The sequence below is a fragment of the Molossus molossus genome, unplaced genomic scaffold (genome assembly GCF_014108415.1).
Source record: "Molossus molossus isolate mMolMol1 unplaced genomic scaffold, mMolMol1.p scaffold_m16_p_21, whole genome shotgun sequence".
NCBI lineage: Eukaryota > Metazoa > Chordata > Mammalia > Chiroptera > Molossidae > Molossus > Molossus molossus.
Window position 1 is genome coordinate 14,164,858 of NW_023425357.1, and position 22,377 is coordinate 14,187,234.

Genomic DNA, 22,377 nt, shown 5'->3' on the forward strand with positions numbered 1-22,377 from the left:
GTTGGCCCTACGTAGGTGGTAGACCAGTTGGCCCTACGTAGGTGGTAGACCAGTTGGCCCTGAGTAGTTGGTAGACCAGTTGGCCCTACGTAGTTGGTAGACCAGTTGGCCCTACCTAGTTGGTAGACCAGTTGGCCCTACGTAGGTGGTAGACCAGTTGGCCCTACGTAGGTGGTAGACCAGTTGGCCCTGAGTAGTTGGTAGACCAGTTGGCCCTACCTAGTTGGTAGACCAGTTGGCCCTACGTAGGTGGTAGACCAGTTGGCCCTACGTAGGTGGTAGACCAGTTGGCCCTACGTAGGTGGTAGACCAGTTGGCCCTGAGTAGTTGGTAGACCAGTTGGCCCTACGTAGGTGGTAGACCAGTTGGCCCTACGTAGGTGGTAGACCAGTTGGCCCTACCTAGGTGGTAGACCAGTTGGCCCTACGTAGGTGGTAGACCAGTTGGCCCTACGTAGGTGGTAGACCAGTTGGCCCTACCTAGGTGGTAGACCAGTTGGCCCTACGTAGGTGGTAGACCAGTTGGCCCTACGTAGGTGGTAGACCAGTTGGCCCTGAGTAGGTGGTAGACCAGTTTGGCCCACGTAGTGGTATACCATTGGCCCTGAGTAGTTGGTAGACCAGTGGCCCCTACCTAGTTGGTTAGACCAGTTGGCCATACGTAGGTGGCGACAGTTGGCCATAAGTAGTGGAGACCAGTGGCCTAGAGGTGGTAGACCCAGTTGGCCCTACATAGGTGGTGACCCAGTTGCCCTACGTAGTTGGTAGACCAGGTGTCCTACCGTTTTTAAGGTGGTAGACCAGTTGGCCCTACCTAGGTGGTCTAGACCAGTTGGCCCCTGAGTAGGTGGTTAGACAGTTGGTCCTACGTAGGTGGTAGCCAGTTGGCCCTACGTAGTGGTAGACCAGTTGGCCCTACCTAGTTGGTAGACCAGTTGGCCTGAGTAGTGGTAGACCAGGTGGTAGACCAGTTGGCCCTACGTAGGTGGTAGACCAGTTGGTCCTACCTAGGTGGTAGACCAGTTGGTCCTACCTAGGTGGTAGATCAATTGGTCCTCCAACTGTCACTTGCCTCACTTAACCCTGCAGGCCTACTCCATTGTGGGGTGAATCCTCAGAGCTCTGAAGTCCCTGGGTTCACCCACAATCTATCCGCTGCTCCCAGACCCTGGGACACAGCCTGTCCTTAGTGTCGGGGGCATGAGGGAATCAGAAGCATCCGGGGTGATCTGTGCTCCCTCTGAGCAAACATGCTCCATGACTCACCAGCTGTGGAGATGGGCCCTGTGGGTGGGGGGCTGGGGGAACAGAGGGTCCTGAGAAGGAGGACAGAAGAGGGTGAGAGTCTGGGGCTGACCCTGGTGCCCCACCTCACTCAGACTCCTCCATCTGCTCAGAGCACCCTAGAGTCCCTCCCATGGCCCACGTGGCATCTTCTCCACCGAGGTGAGGGGAAGGGGTACACATGGGTAGGAGGGTCTCTGAGGGGCAGATGTCCTCTGGGTGACCACCCCTACAGGCCTCCCTCCCTCCCTTTCAGCTCATCTTTCTTCTGGGCACAGGACCCTGAGCCGACAGCACAGAAAGACAGGGCCAGGGGCCCCTCACCTGAGACCCGCAGCTCCAGGGGCTCACTGGGCTGTGACAGCAGGTAGGGGGCGGCGCTGAGTGAGCTGTAGCACCTGTAGGTGCCCCCGTGGGTGGAGGTCACAGGACTCATGGAGAACTCTGCCTGGTACTGCTGAGCTCGGTGCTCTGATGGAAGACGCAGAGGGGGATCGGCTGCCCCCTCCTTGGACAGAAGGAAAGTGTCCTTTGGGTACTGTGATTGACACAGCAGGGTCACGTTTTCTCCTGAGGTCACCGTGGTGCCCGGCTGCACCGAGAGGGAGGGTCTGTCAATTGTCCATCCTAGAGAGAGGGGGGTGGGTGAGGGGCTGCCTGCCCACCTTGCTCTGACCTGAGAGTCCCAGGCCTCTCCCCTAGGACCCTCCTCTCTCTGTCTCCATTCTCTCTGAGTCTTCCCTCTCCCCTCACACCCCTGTCTCTCTGACTCTCCCTCCCTGGGCCCTGCACTTTCATTCTGGCCATGACCACCTGCGACCCCCCAGCCTGTGCACAGTCTGGTCCCTGAATGAACCCCTGACTCCTCACCTGCCACTAGGATGTCCAGGGGGTCACTGGGAGCCGACCACTTGGAGGAGAGGTTGTGTCCACCGTAGCATCTGTACCGTCCCCCGTCTGAGCTGCGCACAGGGTCCAGGGGGAAGTTGGCCTGAGAGAGCCCAGCCTGGGGCTGCAGGACAAGGCTCTGTGTGGGGTCCAGCTCCTCCTCCTTGGACAGAGCGAATCTGTCATAGCCGACATCAGAGCGACACTGGAGGGTCAGGCTCTGTCCAGAGGCCACGATGGGGTCCTGCTGGGCCAGGAGGGAGGGCGTCCCAGACACACCTGAGAGACCAGACGTGAGTATAGGGGCAGCTCATCCCATAACCCCTTCTCCAGGCCTGGCCCGGGTCTCACTGTCTCTGTGTCTCTGCCCCAGGGGCCCCTGTGCTCCCCTGACCCCACCTCTCACTGAGGGCTCCCCTCCCAGCAAAGATGCCAACAACCTGTCCAGCAACTCAATCCATGGAAGTGATAAAAATGGGACTCACCTGGGACCAGGAGCTCCAGGGGGTCACTGGGGTGTGAACACAGCTGGGGGCTGTTCCTGTAACAGCCATAGCATCTGAACGTCCACCTGTGGCTGGGGTCACGGGCCCCACAGGGAACAGGGCCTGGTACTGCCCTGTGGTGTGTGGTTGTGAGTCCAGGGTCCAGCAGAGCCTGTGTTCTCCATCCTTAGTCAGGATGAACCTGTCAAATCCCAGCCATGAGCCACACTGGAGGGTCACGTTCCCTCCTGAGGTCACAACAGGGCTGGGAAGGACTGAGGCTGGGTCTGCTGTACGATCCTAGGAGGGGAGGAGACAGCATGTTAAATGGGGTCACACCTCCCTCGTGTCCCCCAGGGCTGGGCTGTTAGAGGGCAGAGGCCCTGAGAGCAGCCCCTTCCTGAGGGCAGAGCCTGAGGCTGGGACCCCTGAGTGTCCCCTCACCTGTCACCACCAGCTCCAGGGGGTCACTGTGCTCTGACTCGCCAGAGGGGCTGCGATAGTAACAGCGATATCTCCCTGCATCATGGTCTGTCATCCGTGTGATGGAGAACGTGGCCTTGTCTCCGGGGTTCGGTGGCTTCTGTGTTTTCCATGGTGGTGTGTTTCCCTCTTTATCCAGACGGTACTCCTCAGCCCCCAGAGTCCCCTGACATGTGATGTTCACGGGGCTCCCCCAGGGGATCAGAGATCCTGGCTCAGCCTGGAGGGTAGGTTTGGGGAGGGTCCCTGGAAGGAATCAGAGGCTGGGTCCTAAGACATTCCCACCCCAGTCCCCAGCTCCCCATCCCCGATGTCCCTCGTCTGTCAGACAGGTCTGCTCTCCTCCTTCCCCACCTCCCTGGGGGTGTCCCTGTGTCCAGAGGCAGTGAGACCTGGGGACAGACTCACCTGCCTGCTCTCTGGTCCTCAGACCCACGCTCAGCCCTGGAAGAGAGTCCCTGTGAGTGGTTCGCCCTGACCCTTGACAAGAACCCTCCTTCCTGTGAGCCTGCTGAGATTCAGGAACTTCTGACAGAGCAGGGCTTCCTCTCCCCCTGTCACATCTCACCCAGGTAGAGCAGGGCGGTGAGTGTGGGGGTCATGACGTCCTGTCCCTCTGGGGTCAGCTGAGCAGATGGAAGCGACCACGGTGCCAGAAAGATGGACAGACAGATATGCAGGACGGAGAGACAGATGCACAGGTTGTGGTCCCTTGGAGACCAAGCCTGCTGGTCACCAGCATGTCACATCTGCAGCCTATAGGGGAGCCTCTTTCTAGCAGCCTGACTCACTTTCATCACGAAGCAGGTAACAGGTGAGGTGACCCAGGGTACATCCTTCCCTGTCAGAGCGTCCCCCGTGGGGTCTCCATCATCCTCAGCCCATCCCTCAGCACCTCCCTGGGGTCCTCACCTCGGACGTTGTCAGGCCCTGGAGATGCTTCAGGAAGACGTGGGTTCCTGTGGGGCTCAGATCAGCAGAGACACGTTCACCCTGTAACTGAGCAGGGCAGGCGCGTGTCCCTGTGGCAATGAGCACAGAGGAGAAATGCAGGGAAATAAGGGAAGGAAACACATCCCTCTGTGGCTCCAGGGGCTGGGCTTTCTATCTCATGTGTTTTCATGAACTTCTCCTTTTCCTTAGCGACAACCTCCAGCCCCTCCCCCCTGGGCACGAGCCTCTGGGACCTGATCCTTTGTTTAAATATATGTGTACCACCTCCTGCCTGTGTGAAATGAGCAGTAATATCTCCATTGGATGTCCCCTCCTCTTTATTATTATTATTATTATTTACAAGAGAACACATTCACCATTATTTACTTACTTTTCAATATGTTTCAATCTTCTGAGGGGTATGCATTACACAGATTCTGAGTGTAATGGCTTTAGCAGGAAGGGACAGATGGACCCCAGGGTGTGGTCACTCAAGGGCTGGCCCTCCCTGTCCCTGGGTTATCATGTCACCAACCCCTGGGGAAGGGGAACATTCCATCCCTAGAAGCCTAGCACCTGTTCCTGGTTGATCAGGAAATAGATTGGAGCCTCCTGAGATGCCCCTTGCAGGTGAGGGGACCCAGGGCACATCCTTCCCTATCAGAGCCTCCCACGTGGGGTCCTCCTTTATCTTCACGTCGTCCATCAGCATCTCCCTGTGGGGGCCTCACCATGGACAGTGGTCACCGGGTCTTGTGGATGCTTCAGGAAGACGTGGGTTCCTGTAGTCTGCAGAGCTCAGATCCACAGAGACATGTTCACCATCAACTATGCCGTTCCGGTGAGTATCACTGTGACAATGAGCACAGAGGACAAATGCAGGAAAATGAGGCAAGAGAAATGGGTTCTTCTCCTGGCTCCAGAGTGTGGGTCCTCGTTCCCTCTCAGCCCCCGGTGAGCTTCCCTTTCTGACCACAGCACCCATCGCATCAGCGCGGGAAGAAACCTGTGAGTCATTCCTGCCCCTCAGCACCCTTGCCCCTTGGGAAGGTCTCTCCTCCTTGTCCTGTGACCTTGTCTTCAGCTTTAGTGGACAGTACGTGTGTCATTGCTCTGATTTGGGGAATAAAACATGCTTATGGGATGAATCCTTCGTGGCCCATTTCTGGTGTGACCTTAAGCATCAACGTGCAGTTTCCTGAGTCTCCGTGTCCCCACCTGCAGCAGGTTTTCAGGAACCCAGAGCCTTAGAGTGGTTGTGGAGTCCTCGCCCCCGGGACATGGAGGGAGCCCTCCTTGTTCATTTCCACACCTGCCTAAGGCACGTGAGGTGAGGCATGAGAGGTGTTGTTGAAAATTCATAAAACATGGATGATGCTAGACCCACTTAGGAACCTTCACCTGCTCCTCATCTGAGAAAGGCTCTGTACAGTATTTCTGAAATATGGGGCCATGCTCAATGCACAAAAAGGAAGTGAAATTCCCCCGAATGGAGAGAGAACATGTACAGACAGGGGAGGTCAGAGTTGAGTGGCCACTGGTGCCTGGGCATAGCGAAGATCATCAGTGTGGAGTTTTCTCTGTCTGTGGGGACAGAAGAGGGACCCTGATGTCATCACAGGCAGGGAGGGGATCAGGAGCAGGAAGTTATAGAACTGACTATTGCACCTTGAAAATCTGAGATTCAGAAGCAAGAAGAGTTCTCCTGTCCTAGATCAACTGTATAATATGCTTCTTGAACACAAAGGAGATTTTCAGTGTGTGTCAGAACTACCTGTGGGCATGGGAACATAAAAGGTTGGAGATTCCTGCAAATGTGCAGTCGTAGTGAAGACACGATGCTATGGAAGGCTGTGCACAGAGTCACGGTGGGAGTCATTATGTCCAACAAAACAGACCTCTAGAAACACGTGGAAGTCATTTTAATTGAAGAACATTCAAATGTCTGATAACATAAGAAAATTTGAATTCTTGCACAACAACAATCGGGGTTATATGAAAAAAGAACGTGACATTTTAGTAATGAATTGTGCAAATATCTTAGGGGTAAAAATGCCCCAAACAAAAAAAATTTGATTTAGCACACACAAAATATTCTTTCCATCAGGGAGCAGATACAGATGAAGATACAATTATGAAATTGGAAGACAACGTTGGGGAAATTTTGTAGAATGCAATACAGAGAGTCTGGAATGAGAAAATTAAGACCCAGGGGAATCGAGAGAGAGAGAGGCCAAAGGGTAGTGTGAGATTCAGGAGGAAAGCAGTGAGGATGACGTCTGCTACAGTCCTAGAGGTCTATGGTTGGGTATTTTACAGTGAAGTGTAGGGAACATGCAGCGCCAGGGTGCATGAATGTATACATGAAATGTGTGTCTTGATATTCATGACAAGAGGTGAAAATTGATGGGAAGTCACATTCAAGCAGAAATATAATGTCAAAAGTTAAGGGGGAAGTCCATTCAAATACGGAATTGTAAATGAAGAATTCTAGACTCATCCACATTTTTATTAAAAGGCTATAGTGAAAGAGTCTGAGGGGAGAAGTCTGTTAGAATGAGAAGATGGGGGCCCATCTGACATCCAAAAACTCATGTCTCATGTGTGAAATTCACACACCAGGTTCCATCTTCAGGAGAATGAGGAGGGTTTTGGTGGTCGATCCTTAGCTTCAGAGAATTTCTACTTCTTTGTATTGGAATTATATTGTCTATTAGATATAAGAAAAATTTCCAGTATCTTATTGGAAATAAATCATTTGCAGACATACATGGTCTCAAATATTTTATTGTTTACACACTCACTAAAAGCACACGAAAATAGTAATTAACCCAACAATATTATAGAGAAAAAGTAGAGACGGTGAGTTGCATAAGTGAGAAAAGTAACGGCAAAACAAATAAACTTAGGAAAAGTATATTTGTGCATGAGATTTTCAAATTAGTCCCAAGGAGTTCAGCTAATGTGTAATGACCTTTTCTTACCTAAGGAAGATAATACAAAATGGCTCAGAATTTTAAATATAAATACCAATACTCACAATGTTGTTACTAGGCAAATTTGAAATGCATATATAACCTCCAAATTGTTTGATGAAATTATATTAAACAAATAAATCTCAATCAGTTCGAAGCAGGCTGGAAAATTTAAAAGGAACTATTTGTTTTTATTTTTATTTTTATTAATTTATGTTTGTTTCGAATGTTTCTCCCTTTTTTCCCCATTGACACCCTCCTCGCCAGCCCCCCCCACCCCATACCCGGCTTTGTTGTCTGTGTCCATCGGTTCGGCGTACATGCATATAAGTTCTGTGGTTTATCTCTTCCCTCTCCCCACCACCCCTTCTTCTGAGCGTTGTCAGTCTGTACCTTACTTCCATGTCTCTGGGTCTACCCAATTCCTCAGACTGTTATGTTCATTATATTCCATAAATAAGTGAGATCATGTGATACTTGTCTTTCTCTGTTTGGCTTGTTTCGCTTAGGAGAATACTTTCCAGGTCCCTCCATATCATCTCAAAGGATAATAGATCTTTCTTTCTTACAGCTGCATAGTACTCCATTGTGTACATGTACCACGGCTTTTTTATCCATTTGTCTACTGATGGACATTTGGGCTGTTTCCAGATCTTAGCAATTGTAAATAGTGCTGCTACAAACATGGGGGTACATATATTCTTTCTGATTGGTGTTTCAGGCTTCTTAGGGTATATTCCTAGAAGTGGGATCACTGGATCAAATGGCAGTTCAATGAAAAAGGAACTATTTAAAATGAAACGTATGACTTCATCAAACACAGCCCGCAGGCCTATTGCCAAGGGCGTCCGGAGGACTGTGGCTGTCACAGGTGCTGAAGCCCAGATGGCGCTCAGGAAAGCAGAGAGCTTGAAGAAACCTCTCTCGGTCATGGAGAGCAAAGTGAAGGCCCACACTGTGCCAAACAAGGACGCGCAGAGGCAGATCGCTGACCTCAGTGCGGCCCTGGCCACTGCTGTTGTCCCCCAGGGTCAGAGGGATGAATTCGGGGAGAATCTTAAATCTCTGAAGAAGATCTTCGATGACCCAGACCGGGCTAGCAAAGCTGATGTCCAGAAGCGAGTGTTGGAGAAGACAAAGCAACTCATTGACAGCAAGCCCACCCCGCCCCTCATCATCTGGAGATGGAGAGCGGCACGTCAGCCGAGGCCCTGAGGGAGGACTTGAAGCTCTTCAAGACGCATTCCCCGCAGACCTCGGCCTGCTCTTCACAGTGGACCATGAGGCTGGCAAGCTCACGTGCTTGTGTCATGTCCCCCAGAATGCAGCCGCCCGGGGCCTGAAAGCCAGTGAGTTGGTGCAGCAGGTGTCAGGCCTGATGGATGGCAAAGGTGGTGGCAAAGATGTGTCCGCTCAGGCCACAGGCAAGAATGTGGGCTGCCTGCAGGAGGCGCTGCAGCTGGCCACTTCCTTTGCCCAGCTTACACTGGGAGGTGTGAAGAGTTGAGGGGAGGGGATGCCTCCACTGGGAAGCGTCTCCCCCACACCCTGATGTACCCGTCCAACCAGGAGCTCTCCATCTGCTACCCGGATATTTGAATCTTGGGACTTCTAAATAGCCTCATCTCTTCTAACCCAGCAGTATCTGGAACTCACTTGGGTGCAGCCTGTGACTCAATGCCCATGTTACATTTCTACCTGGAGCCCTGCACCTCAGCACGATCTGTGTAGAACCATTGTCCCAGGATTGCTATTTATTGTCATGCTCATGTCTACAGATAGGTCTCTACAGACCGAGGCTCTGGGTCTGTAGAAAGGAGTCATTTTTGCTGTAGAGAATAAAGGACCATGTGCAATAATAATAAAAAAAGAAATGTATGGCTCTGGCTGGTCTTACTAATTGGAAGAGGGGTAGCCTGCGGACCAGTGAGTCGCAGTTCAATTCTGGTCAAGGACACATACCTCAGTTGCAGTTCATCACCGACCCTGGTCGGAGTCATGCGGTAAGCAACCAGTCGATATGTCCCTCTATGTCGATGTATCTTTCTTTTTCCCTTTCTCTCCCTCCCAATCTATCTGAAGATAAATGGAGAAATGTCCTCGGGTGAGGATTAGTGAAAATTAAAAAAAAATCTTTGGCTGGTTTTGCTCAGCGGTTAGAGCATCGGCCTGCGGTCCAGAGAGACCCTGTTCAGTTCTCGATAAGGGCACATGCCTCAGTTGCGATTTGTCTCAGGCCCAGGATGGGTCGTGCGGGAGGCAGCCATTTGATGTGTCCCTTTCATGTCCACGCCTCTCTCTCTCTCTCTTCCTCCCACTCTATCAGAACAAAATATAAAAATATGTTCTCGAGTGAGGATCAGAAAAATATTTTAAAAAAAGAAATAAAATGTATGCATTACTTAAATAAAATGGTGTCAAAAATTCAAGATAGTTTGTTATCAAACATAAAGACTTCTGGTCAAAGTGGCAGAGTAGATAGATGCAACATTTGGATCCTCTCACACCCGCAGCAAAGTTGCAGCTAAACTACAAGACAACCCTCATTCAGAACTGCCTGAAATCTAGGTGAACGGAGGTCCCAAGGATATAAGGAAGAAGCCACATGACACAGGTAAGAGGAAGGGGGACCTGCAGTAGGCTGAACCCACAAGCACAGGTAGCAGGTATCAGGGCTTTTATTTATTTATGTTTAAGGAGTGTGTTCTTTACGTTTCTTAAACAATCCTGGTGTTATGATGACACCACACTGTGTGTGTATGACTGTGATCCAGCATGAAGGGTACATAGATGTGAATCCAAATCAGCTGTGTGGTACGGACCCTCACGTCACAGGGGAGAACAGAGGGCAGTGGAGGAGAGTCAGGGATGACAGGGAGGGGGAGCACCACAGTCCGATGGGGGAGGCGTCCTCCACAGGAACAGGGCACGTGCTCCCCTGCACCCAAACCTCATCTGCACCTCTCCTCCCCTGGACATTCCCAGCAGAGAGTTTCCCAGTTCGGGTCCAGATGCTCATTTCCCACGTTCTGGGATCATCAGATGTGCTCCAAGGCACCCCACTCTGAACGGTGCATTGTTCTCTCTTGTGTTTAAGTCCTGGCTGCATCGTGGATCCTTCCCGGGCTGTTCCGAGCCTGAAATAGCAGCAGCCCCAGGACCAGCAGGACCAATCCAGCCACGCCCATCCGGATGAGATTCTCCACTGTGTAATCTTGGGGGTGGAAAGATAAGAATTGTGGGTAAAGAGGTCATAGAGGTCAGGGCAGACCCAAATCTCCAGGATTCTGTTGTCAACCCAGGGCTCCCAGTGCCTCTTGATACCTGTGACCCTGTGACGTCTTAATTCACAACCTGATCTGAGTCACCTTGGTAAGAGTTAGCTGAGCCCAAAAGCTCAGACAGAGTGTAAAAATGATGTCAATCCAGAAATGATTAAGAGCTGTGTGTTTTGTGTTCAGTCTGAGTGTCAAGACCCCATAAGCTTGTTTCCCTCCATCTGGGAGATCCCACGTTTTCAACAACCTGGACACAACGTCCACACGGTAGAGTTTGTTGTCAGGGGCTCCTGAAAGTCAGTAGCACAAAGGGGTGAAAGTCAGGTTCAGGGTGTCCTCCACCCCACCCACCCAGATCTCTCCTCTCTGGGGTTCTGCATTTCAATCGTCAATTGAAATTGTTCCTCTATTTATTCATTTATTAATTGATTTTTAATCTAATAACAAATACTTACAATGCTAGATGTATTTACCAGGTGAAAAATATGGATATCTGGATGAATATTTCTTGACACTCTTGTAGATACATAAATGTAGTATTATTATAGTAGTCAATACAGGGTTGGGTAAAAGTAGGTTTACCGTTGTGAGTCCATGAAACACAGAATTTATTCTTGTATTTCCATTTATTAATGTATTAGTCTCTACTAAAAAAACTGTAATCCTACTTTTGCCACACCTTGTCTATGTGTAACTAAACGTAGCCATACACACACACACATAATTCATATAATATATATGCATTTTATAGAGTATAGTATAAAATATATACAGTATATTTGTCTGTTTCTCTTACATAAATAGTAAATTATACGTTATTATGTATATCAATATATATTTTTACTCTACCAATATGTAGTGTGTGTGTGTGTGTGTGTGTGTGTAGAGAGAGAGAGAGACAGACAGACAGGCTGAGAGTTGAAATCAACAGGTGATAAGGAGGCAGGACCCTGATGGTCGAGGCTGGTCTTGAACAAGGAATAAGGTCCTGTCTGTGGGGTGTAGGGAAGGGGCAGAGGGGAAGAGGAGCTCGGAGGTCATGGTTAGTAGAGTTAGTTCAGTAGGACGCCCAGCTGGGGAAAGTGTCATCATCTTCTCTCTAGTTTGGACAAACGTTAGAAAGTCTGGTAAGATTCCTTGGATGGATGGCTAATTATGCAATTTTTATTGCAAAAGACAACCCCAACGTACTGTTTATCAAAGGTCATAACCAAGGAAGTCCACAGCTCTGGTTCAAACATTAAGTAACAGAGTGAATTCCCCAATTAAAATATTTAAAGAGCCTCAAAAGTAGGAAATTATGTCTATCTGTGACCTCACTTTGATACAAAAACCAAGATGTAAAAAAAAAAGTATTGACCTATCCTAATTGCAAATATCCAAGCAAAATATCCAAATATTGGCTCACACATGGATGATAAGCGGTCTTCAGTTGGGTTAATATCCAAAGGGGTGAAACCAGGAAGCCTCTGTAATGTGTGTCAGGTGTGTACACATCCGATTCTGGGATGAAGACCTGAGCAGGTGAGCGGTGGGGGTCTGACTTCTCTGCTCGGTCTGATCACCTTCCTGCTCATTTCCACACACCTCACCCCGCCCTCCCTACCCTTTATCTCTGCTGAGCTTCAGAAAGGGGGGTTCCGGAGTGGGAGACCCTGTTCCTTTCTGCACGCTCAGGGGCTGGATCCTACTTTGTGGAATCTCCTCCAACACTCATGTCTTAGTGTCCCCGACTTTCTTACGGACAGGGCTCTGAGCTGACTGAGCACAGAAAGGTCAGGGTCAGGGTCCCCTCACCTAGACCAGGAGCTGCGGGGGAATCTGAGGTGTGACAGCAGGTAGAGGTGGGTGCTGGGTGAGCCACCCCTCTCCAGTCCAGCCCACACCCACCTCCCACTCTGCAGACTGACACCCCTCCCACCGCAGTGGGGCCTGTGTGCACATGGAGTGTGTGTCTGGGAAGGGCAGGGGGAGGGCTGTGTCCTTCCTGAGCTGTAACCAGGGTCAGGCTGCATGTTGAGGGCACTGTGAGGGGGGTGGCGGGAGTCCTGCTCCACAGCCATGAACCTAGGACTCGGGAGGAACAGATTGTCTGAGATCCCACTGGGGAAGGGGCAGAGCTGGGATTTGAACCGGGGCTGTGGCTTCTTTTCCTGACTTCACTGCAGCTCCTTGAAGGCTTGTGGAGGAGAGCTCAGACACCGTCGGTGTCCCCAGCACAGACGGACATGCACACACGTTTGCACGCACACAACACACTCATGCACACACATGCACACACACGCACACACAGGCATACACACAGTGTCCAAGCATCTTTGGAGACATGGGTTCTCTGAGAAGAAGGAACTGACCTCAGGCCATTACCAGGAAGTGGCTGAGCCAAGACCAAACTGAGCTCCTCCCCCACCCCCTCCCCACAGACACTCACGGAGCCCTCCCTGGGCCTCACTCAGGGGCACCCTTTTTCAGAGCTTCCTGGGATCAAATGGAAGCTGATTGGTGGGGGCTCTTCCCTCTCCCCTTTTCCACACAGCGGATCCTCCCCAGGGTGGGAGCAATGCATGGCCACCCCACCTGTCACCTGCCAGCCTCAGAGTCCTGGAGCCCTGTGGGTCCCCAGTATGTCTGCCAGGCCCCACCCCTGGGAGACCAGCCATGCCCCAGCAGGGGGTCTTGTCCTCTCTGGGGCCCAAGGCCTCTGCTAGTCCCCACTCTTGTCTTGGTCTCTCAGGGTGTGGACACAGGACTGGAGACGGAAGGGGGTCGGGATGGGTTTCTCTGACCTTTTCCCTTTTTGGTCAGTCTGAGTCTCTCCAGCCTCCCTCTGGCCCCTGGGAACATGTCTGGGCCTCAGGGATGTGGGTGACGATGAGGCAGGGGTGTGACTTGCTCTGGCTTTTTCTTTCTTTTTTTTTTTTTTTTATCCTCACCCGAGGATATTTTTTTTCCATTTTTTTGTTCAGATAGAGCGGGAGGGAGAGAGAGGAAGGGAGAGAGAGAGAGAAACATCGACGTGAAGGGACACATCGAGTGGCTGCCACCCGCACGACCAACCAGGGCCGGGGACAAACTGCAACCGAAGTATGTGCCCTTAGCGGGAACCGAACCCGGGTCTCTCCGGACCGCAGGCCGACGCTCTAACCGCTGAGCCAAACTGGCCAGGGCTGCTCTGGCTTTTCCCATCCCTCTGGGAGGTGAGGTCCTCTCTGGCTGCCCCTCCTGTGACCCCCTCACTGCTCTTCCAGCCCATGGTGGCCTGGAAACTGGGTCCAGAACTGACCATGAGGACACAGGGGGCAGGGCTGGGGGTCCTCACCTGAGACCAGGAGCTCCAGGGGGTCGCTGGGGTGTGACAGCAGGTAGGGGGAGGCACTGTGTGAACCATAGCACCTGTAGGTGCCCCTGTGGGCTGAGGTCACAGGACTGATGGTGAAGTTGGCCTGAGAGGGTGCAGTCGTCTTCTGCACAGGAAGGTGCTGGGGGGGATCCAGAGACCCCTCCCTGTGCAGGTGGAAAGTGTCAAACCAGATCTCAGATCCACACTGCAGGGTCACGTTCGCTCCCCAGGGCACTGAGGGGCCCGGCAGGATGGAGAGGGAGGGTTTCGTGTACATTCCTGGGGAGGGAAGGTGTGATGTGTAGAGAGCTGCCCCCTCCCATATACCCTTGACCCTGAGCTGAGGGACCATGTCCTTCCCCAGGGACGCTGTCTGTGATCCTTCTCAGCTCCTCTCAGTGCCCCCGGGGAGGTGTCTCTATGTCTGAGCCCCTCACTCCGCCTTTGTCACTCCCTCCCTCTGCACCTCTGCCCCTTCTCAGCCTCTGCCCAGGACCCTCTCCTGCCCCCAGCACCACCAGGGGACCCTGTCCCCAGCTCCCTGAGCAGACACTCAGGACAGCGCCAGGGCTGGGCTCCTCACCTGTGACCAGGATGTCCAGGGGGGCGCTGGGTGCTGACCACGCATAGGAGAGGCTGTGTCCACTGTAGCATCTGTACCGGCCCCCGTGGGTGTGGTCCACATGGCCCAGCAGGAAGTCGGGGCTGTGCTGCCCATCAAGGCGCTGGGGGGTGTGAGCCCCTGGTCCTTGGTCAGAGCGAATCTGTCAAAGCCAGCCTCCGAGCCACACTGCAGGGTCAGGCTGTCTCCAGGCAGCACCAGGGAGCCCGGCTGGGCCGAGAGGGAGGGCTCCCTGTGCACACCTGGGAGAAGGGGACGTGGCATCAGGGGGCACACACCCCATTGCCCACTGGGGCTGCAGGAAGAGTCCTCTCCTGTCCCATCCTAACCTCCCGCCTGAGGTTCTGTCCCCCAGAGGCCAGTGTCACTGACCCCCGGGCCCCAGGGCTCCACTGGGAACAAGCCTAGGTCAGTCATTTTGGGTTCAGGAAACACATGGGTTTGCACAGTGTTTCCACTCACCTGTGACCTCGAGACGCAGAGGGTCACTGGAGTGTGACCACAGATTGGGGTAGGATCTGGGGGAACCATAGCATCTGTAGGTCCCCCCGTGGGAGGAGTTCACGGGGCCCACAGGGAAGGTGGCCCGGGCATAGGTCCGCCCAGCACTGGACTTCGATTGCGGTTCCATGTGTCGGGGCGGGTCAGCTCCTCCCTCCTTCAGCAGATGGAAAGTGCCCGATGTGTCCTGTGAGCGACACACGAGGGACACGCTCCCTCCTGAGGCCACCACAGGGCTTGGCTGGGCTGAGAGGGAGGGTGCTCTCTCCACTCCTGAGGGAGAAGGGGGATCTGTGTTAAAGGGACCATCACCCACATGTTCCCAGTGTGGACTGTGGGGTGAGGTCCCCATGAGCCCCCATTTTATTTCCTGAGTGTGAGGGAAGCCACAGTGGGGAGGGCACCCGGGTTCCGCTTACCTGTCACCACCAGGAGCAGGGGGTCACTCCGCTCTGAGAGTTTGCGCTCAGTGGTGTAATACGCACACTCGTAGGGCCCTGCATGCTGTGAGCTGGAGGATTCAATGAGGAAACCGGTCTTGTTGCTGAAGTTCTGTGGGGTCTTCGTATCCCAGGGCTCAGAGCCCCTCTCTTTATATAGAACGTAGGCAGTAGCCTGCAGAGATGCTTGACACCAGATGGTCACAGGGCTCCCCGTGGTGACCAAGGGGCCAGGATCCACCCAGATGGAGGGTTTGGGGACACCTTCTGGAAAGGAATCAGTTCCAATATATCAGGGGAGCTCTTCTCTCCCTTATGATGTCATGAATAAGCCTATGATGTCATTTAATGAGCACCCACTATGTGAGGCACCTGCTGGGGTCTGTCATTCATCCCTCTCCCCTCACACAGTCATGCACCAGGGACGGTGCCCCACCACCCAGGTCAAGGGGCTCAGAGGGGTCAGTCACCTTCCCCAGGTCACCCAGCCTGGACGGTGCAGGGCGGGGACTGGAACCCGGGACTGTGGGTGCCCTGTGCTCTCCTCATGCTGCCCCAGAGGTGACCCGGCCCGCAGGTCGATCAACGAGGACTCTAGAGGGGGATTGAGGATGAGGTGGGACAAGAGACACGAGAAATGGAGACAAGACAGGATTCTGATCAAGTCTCGTTTATTCAGGGGGAGTTCACGCAATATATAGGGGGGAAAACACGTGAAACAGCCAATGAGCATCCCACCCGAAGCCAACCCCAGCAAACACCCCAGGTGGAACAAATAAGCAAAGAACAGAGCAAACAATTATCTAGAGGAATGCAGGCACTGCACGCGGAGAGGCCCGGCACGCGGAGAGGCCCGGCACGCGGAGAGGCCCGGCACGCGGAGAGGCCCCGCACGCGGAGAGGCCCCGCACGCGGAGAGGCCCCGCACGCGGAGAGGCCCCGCACGCGGAGAGGCCCCGCACGCGGAGAGGCCCCGCACGCGGAGAGGCCCCGCCCTGGGGCCGGAGACAGCAGAGCAGACTTTAACAAGATGGATACCATGCAAATGGTCTCCCACAGGTCCCCCTTTTTTATTAAATTTTAAGGCCGAAATAATACCTTGAGGGGACTGTGCCTGTCTTAGGTCAGGAATCTTGCACACGGTTCCAACCTGTCCGAACCCGTCATTGGAATAGCAAGGCAGCATAAGGCCTTGTTCCTGTCTTAGGTGGTGGTTGGTGACACGTGTGAGTTCCAGTTGCCCGTCTCTGGCTATCCAGTCCAGCTCACCAAGGTGACGAGGTTTTTAAGACTATTTGCCATCTCGGGCATAGTCATAGCTTATTGACTCACAGCTAGAGTGAGCTTCTCTGTCGGCCATTTCAAGTTTATGATAGTGGACCTGTATAGATTGCATCTTAATGGCATCCATCTGCTGCTTGAAAGCCATCACCTCATTGAAGAGGAAAGGTCCTAGTGACACAATCAGTAAAAGGCCAAGTAAGGGGCCCAACAGAGGGAGAAGATAAGGCAGCACCCCATTTAGCCCGCTCCAAAGGGGGTTATCGAAAAGTTCTTTTAAGCAGCAGCGTTCCTGCAAGGCAGTTGCATGGGGGGCCAAATAGGGCCCTCAGGAGCTCGTCAGGGTTTGGAGGAGGCCCAAAACCTCTTTTCATAAGCGGGCAAAGATGCAGTAGTTTTCCTAGCAGTAAGATTTCAGCCTTCCAGTCCATTCCTGAAATAAAAAAACAGGAAAAGCCTCTCAGGGCGAATTTTCGTCCCTGGAGTTATCTATATGGTTATCTGCTATTCCTTTAACTTGATCAATCTGTTTAACCAGACGCTCTGGTAGCCATCTGGCAGATTTCATTTTCTTAGAGTAAATGCATACAGAACCTCGGCCCCAGATGAGGACTGGGTCTGGGCCATGCCAAGAGCTGGTTAGCGGATCTTTCCAAGAATTGTCTAACTGTATGCCCTTTCAAGGCGGCAGCCATGGCAAGGCCCTGTTGATAGGCAGCCCCAATATCAGAGCATAGGCGAATATAGCCAGTTAAATCAGTCTTTTTCTTATAAGGTCTAATAGCGGCTTGACAGGCGGCATTAGCGTTTTCAAAAGCCAATTGTTTAACAAAATCCGTGCCGGCGTCTGCATTACCGAAAATTCTGCCTGCTGCAGTAATTAAGCGGTGAACAAAATCTGCAAAAGGCTCATCAGGTCCTTGTTTAATGTTAGTAAGGGAGGAGCTCATGTCGCCCTTGGTGGGCAGCTTCCTCCATGCTCTAGTGCCTGCTGTCTGAACTTGCGCAAAAAGACCTGCATCATATTGCATTTGGGCATCACTATTAGCATAATTTCCTTCTCCTATTAGCATATCCAAATTCCATCCATTACCAACCTGTACGTTGCGTTTAGCAATGTCCCTACAGTTCTCTACATATTCTGATTTCCATAGGAGATAGTCTCCTCCAGCAAGTGTCGCTCGGGCTAACTTCTGCCAATCCCCAGGCGTAAGCCAATTCTCGGCTACTGATTCTAAAATTGCCATAGTATACGGGGCTGTGGCTCCGTATTGTGCTACAGCGGTCTTTAACTCCTTTATTTATTTAAAATCAAACCCGCTATGGTGGCGCCAAGGCTGTCCTTGTGCGTCCACTGTTTCTGTTACTGGAAAAGCCTCTGTATCATCTAGCTCCTGTGCAAGTTGCAAGTGGGGAGGGATCTTTGGGACGGCTCCCCTCATGGGTGGTTTTTGATTCCCAAGGGTTTCTGGTTTTACTTCACTCTCCCTTTTAGATTTTCCTATTTTTAGTCCTTCTAATTGGGCTATGAGATCTTGGTGCTCTTTTTCCAGTTTTATTTGTTCTTTGAGGTGTTCAAATTTATCTCTAAGTTCTTTTCTAGGGTCAAGAACTGGACATGCCAGCGGGGGAGCACTGGGATTATTATTATAAGGCGGAGGGCGTTGAGAAACAGGCGGACAATCAGAGTTACGATATCTGGCCGCTTTATCCGCCAATTCATCCCAATTAACCTCCCCTCTGTCAGGAACAGTCTCCAAATATTCGGATAGTTCGGGATAAATTTTTGTCTTGGATTTGATTATTTCCTCTGGGGCAACACTAGTTTTTGTTCTTTTGATTTCTCCACCCACTCTTTCTGTTAGTTTTTCTTGTCTCCCCATATGAGAGCCCTTAGGCATAATTTTATTCCAAGTGGGCTCGGTTTCTTCTTCCTCATTATCACTATCGAATGACATGAAGTCCTCACATTCTTTACTTTCATTTTAATTCCCCTTTTTTTCTTTCTGTAATATACCCTCGCCATTTTCTACTACATTGGCAACGAGAGGATCAGAATGTCTCTGAGATAAAACCTCATCTATTAAATACCAATAAGAAAAAGCAGTTACCGGGACCTTCTCGGGTCCATAAGTCTTATAATAATCTCTAAGAGCGTCACCAACTATTTTCCACTGTTTTTGATCTATAGATCCCTCTGTAGGAAACCAAGGACAAACTTTCTTAACATAATCAAAATACTGACATAAATGCTTGATTTTCACCTTTACTCCTCGTGCCTTTATAGCCTTTCCTAGTCCTTCAACGAATGTCTTATCTTGGCTCAGTGCTTGACCCAGAATCGCCGTTCACTTACCCGAGGGGTGCAGACGCAGCAGGTTCCCACGTCGTTCCCTCTTTTCTTTTCCTTTCTGCCGGCCACTCGAACGGCGTCCTTCACTGGATCCCCCGTGCTCGAGCCCCACGTTGGGCGCCACTTGACCCGGCCCGCAGGTCGATCAACGAGGACTCTAGATGGGGAGTGAGGATGAGGTGGGACAAGAGACACGAGAAATGGAGACAAGACAGGATTCTGATCAAGTCTCGTTTATTCAGGGGGAGTTCACGCAATATATAGGGGGGAAAACACGTGAAACAGCCAATGAGCATCCCACCTGAAGCCAACCCCAGCAAACACCCCAGGTGGAACAAATGATAAGCAAAGAACGGAGCAAACAATTATCTAGAGGAATGCAGGCACTGCACGCGGAGAGGCCCGGCACGCGGAGAGGCCCGGCCCGCGGAGAGGCACGGCCCGCGGAGAGGCACGGCCCTGGGGCCGGAGACAGCAGAGCAGACTTTAACAAGATGGATACCATGCAAATGGTCTCCCACACAGAGGGACCTCAGCTTCGTGCTCTGGGCTCCTCATCTGCAGGGGCCTGTCCATGTCTCATGTGAGCTGAGGGTCCTTCCTTATTCCCCACTCTCAGCACAGCAGAGACACGGGAAGAGCAGGGGTGTGGGGTGGCCTCTTTGTCTCCCCTGGATCCATCTCCACCCTGCAGAGGCCCCCTAGGAAGGTCGGGTGGGCTGTGCCTCTGCCTTCCTGAGCTCTGTGGGGCCCCTTATGTCACCTTATCTGACAGCAGCCTGTGAGCAGGAGGGGACCCGGGATGGAGAGACATGACCCAACACTCAGGGAAGAGAAGGGACCACCTGACCCCACAGCAGGAGCAGCAGAGCTGGGAACTGAACCAGGTCTGACTCCAGCCCTCTCTCCTCTGAGCTGAGCCTGGGCTGAGTGAAAGGACCTGGATGCCCCAGACCCTTGTCCTGCCTGCCCCTCCCTGTGCATGTCACCATCACTGCTACAGAGGGGACGGTCCCCACACCACGTCCTGGGTGTTCCTGTGAGGCCCCCTCCCCCAGGAGGTCAGAGCCAGAACTGAACGGAAATCTAAGCTCTGGGCCATGAATCTGTCCTTTTACACTTGGGGACCCTGTGGCCCAGGCAGGGGAAGGGAGCATCCAAGTCAGTGTCTGCAGAGGGGCCTGAACCCCTCATGACTCAGCCCCTGTCCTTCATGAACACCCCCACCACCTCCCCAGAGAGACCGTCAGTTACCCCGCTGTAGGCCTGACTCCGTGTGGGGAAGGGACCCATCCTCAGCTTCTCCTGGGATCAGGATTGGTGGTGGTGGGGGGTCTGTCTTGTCCTCACTTGAGCCCGGGTCCTCCTCCCCCATCCCAGGTCCCAACATCTCCCTGGGCCATCACCACCCCAACTGTCACTTGCTTCACTTAACCCTCTACAGGCCTATCCATTGTGGGGTGAATCCTCAGAGCCCTGAACCCCCTGGATTCACCAACAATGTATCCCCTGCTCCCAGCCCCTGGGACACAGTCTGTCCTTAATGTCTGGGGCATGAGACCCTCTGAGGGAATCAGAAGCATCCGGGGTGATCTGTGCTCCCTCTGAGCAAACACGCTCCATGACTCACCAGCTGTGGAGATGGGCCCTGTGGGTGGGGGGCTGGGGGAACAGAGGGTCCTGGAAGAGGATAGAAGAGGGTGAGAGTCTGGGGCTGACCCTGGAGACCGCACCTCACTCAGACTCCTCCTCCACCTGCCCGGAGCACCCTAGAGCCCCTCCCATGGCCCACGTGGCATCTTCTCCACCGAGGTGAGCGGAAGGGGTACCCATGGGTAGGAGGGTCTCTGAGGGGCAGATGTCTTCTGGGTGTCCATCCCTACAGACCTCCCTCCCTCTCTTTCAGCTCATCGTTCTTCTGGGGACAGGACCCTGAGCAGACAGCACTGAAGGACAGGCCAGGGGCCCCTCACCTGAGACCCGCAGCTCCAGGGCTCACTGGGCGGTGACAGCAGGTAGGGGGCAGTGCTGAGTGAGCTGTAGCACCTGTAGGTGCCCCCGTGGGTGGAGGTCACAGGACTCATGGAGAACTCTGCCTGGTACTGCTGAGCTTGGTGCTCTGATGGAAGACACGGGGGGGATCGGCTGCCCCCTCCTTGGACAGAAGAAAAGTGTTCGTCGGGTACTTTGACTGACACAGCAGGGTCACGTTCCCTCCTGAGGTCACGACAGGGCTGGGCAGGGCTGAGAGGCTGGGTTTGCTGTAGGATCCTAGGAGGGGAGGAGACAGCATGTTAAATGGGGTCACACCTCCCTCGTGGGCTGGGATGTGAGAGGGCAGAGGTCCTGAGAGCAGCCCCTTCCTGAGGGCAGAGCCTGAAGCTGGGACCCTGAGTGTCCCCTCACCTGTCACCACCAGCTCCAGGGGGTCACTGTGCTCTGACTCGCCAGAGGGGCTGCGATAGTAACAGCGATATCTCCCTGCATCATGGTCTGTCGTCCGTGTGATGGAGAACGTGGCCTTGTCTCCGGGGTTCGGTGGCTTCTGTGTTTTCCATGGAGGTGTGTTTCCCTCTTTATCCAGACGGTACTGCTCATCCCCCAGAGTCCCCTGACATGTGATGTTCACGGGGCTCCCCAGGGGGATCAGAGATCCTGGCTCAGCCTGCAGGGTAGGTTTGGGGAGGGTCCCTGGAAGGAATCAGAGGCTGGGTCCTAAGACATTCCCACCCCAGTCCCCAGCTCCCCGTCCCCGATGTCCCTCGACTGTCAGACAGGTCTGCTCTCCTCCTTCCCCATCTCCCTGGGGGTGTCCTTGTGTCCAGAGGGAGTGAGACCTGGGAGACCTGGGGACAGACTCACCTGCCTGCACTCTGGTTTTCAGGCCCACGCTCAGCCCTGGAAGAGAGTCCCTGTGAGAAGTTCGCCCTGACCCCTGACAAGAACCCTCCTTCCTGTGAGCCTGCTGAGTTTCAGGAACTTCTGACAGAGCAGGGCTTCCCCTCCCCCCCATCGCATCTCACCCAGGCAGAGGAGGGCGGTGAGTGTGGGGGTCATGACGTCCTGTCCCTCTGGGGTCAGCTGAGCAGATGGAAGGGACCACGGTGCCAGAAAGATGGACAGACAGACATGCAGGACGGAGAGAGAGACAACAGGCGGTGGTCCCTTGGAGTCCGAGCCTGCTGGTCACCAGGATGTCACATCTGCAGCCTATAGGGGAGCCTCTTTCTAGCAGCCTGACTCACTTTCATCACGAAGCAGGTAACAGGTGAGGTGACCCAGGGCACATCCTTCCCTGTCAGAGCCTCCCCGTGGGGTCTCCATCATCCTCAGCCCATCTGTCAGCACCTCCCTGGGGTCCTCACCTTGGACGTTGTCAGGTCCTGGAGATGCTTCAGGAAGACGTGGGTTCCCGTGGGGCTTAGATCAGCAGAGACACGTTCACCCTGTAACTGAGCAGGGCAGGCGCGTGTCCCTGTGACAATGATCAAAGAGGAGAAATGCAGGGAAATGAG

General features: G+C 53.1%; 3 pseudogenes; 1 reads left to right on the plus strand and 2 right to left on the minus strand.

Moving 5' to 3' along the window:
- Positions 1-1,258: 1,258 nt before the first annotated feature.
- On the minus strand, positions 1,259-3,194 carry LOC118638936 (annotated as a pseudogene).
- Positions 3,195-7,851: 4,657 nt separating this feature from the next.
- Positions 7,852-8,554, plus strand: LOC118638937 (annotated as a pseudogene).
- An 895-nt stretch (positions 8,555-9,449) lies between these two features.
- Positions 9,450-22,030, minus strand: LOC118638939 (annotated as a pseudogene).
- Between the last annotated feature and the right edge of the window lie 347 nt (positions 22,031-22,377).